This window comes from Eurypyga helias, unplaced genomic scaffold (genome assembly GCF_000690775.1).
Source record: "Eurypyga helias isolate BGI_N326 unplaced genomic scaffold, ASM69077v1 scaffold40040, whole genome shotgun sequence".
Lineage (NCBI taxonomy): Eukaryota > Metazoa > Chordata > Aves > Eurypygiformes > Eurypygidae > Eurypyga > Eurypyga helias.
In genome coordinates this window covers 1-219 of record NW_010224503.1, presented here as the reverse complement: position 1 = coordinate 219, position 219 = coordinate 1, and positions in this window count along the sequence as shown.

The following is a 219-nucleotide window of genomic DNA, read 5'->3' as shown; positions in this document are numbered from 1 at the left end:
CAAAACCCCAGCCTGGGAGGCCACTACCATCTCCTCCAGCCTGGGATGCCCAAGCACCCATCGGGGTGCATTTTTGCTGTGCTTTCACCCCACAGCACTGAGGGCACCCATGGGTGGGAGCATCCCTTGCTCGTCCCTCTGCAGCATGCCACAAAGGGCTCTTCCCCCCACCCTAGACCCCCCTGAGCCCCTCTGCACCCCACAACTACCAGCCGTGGC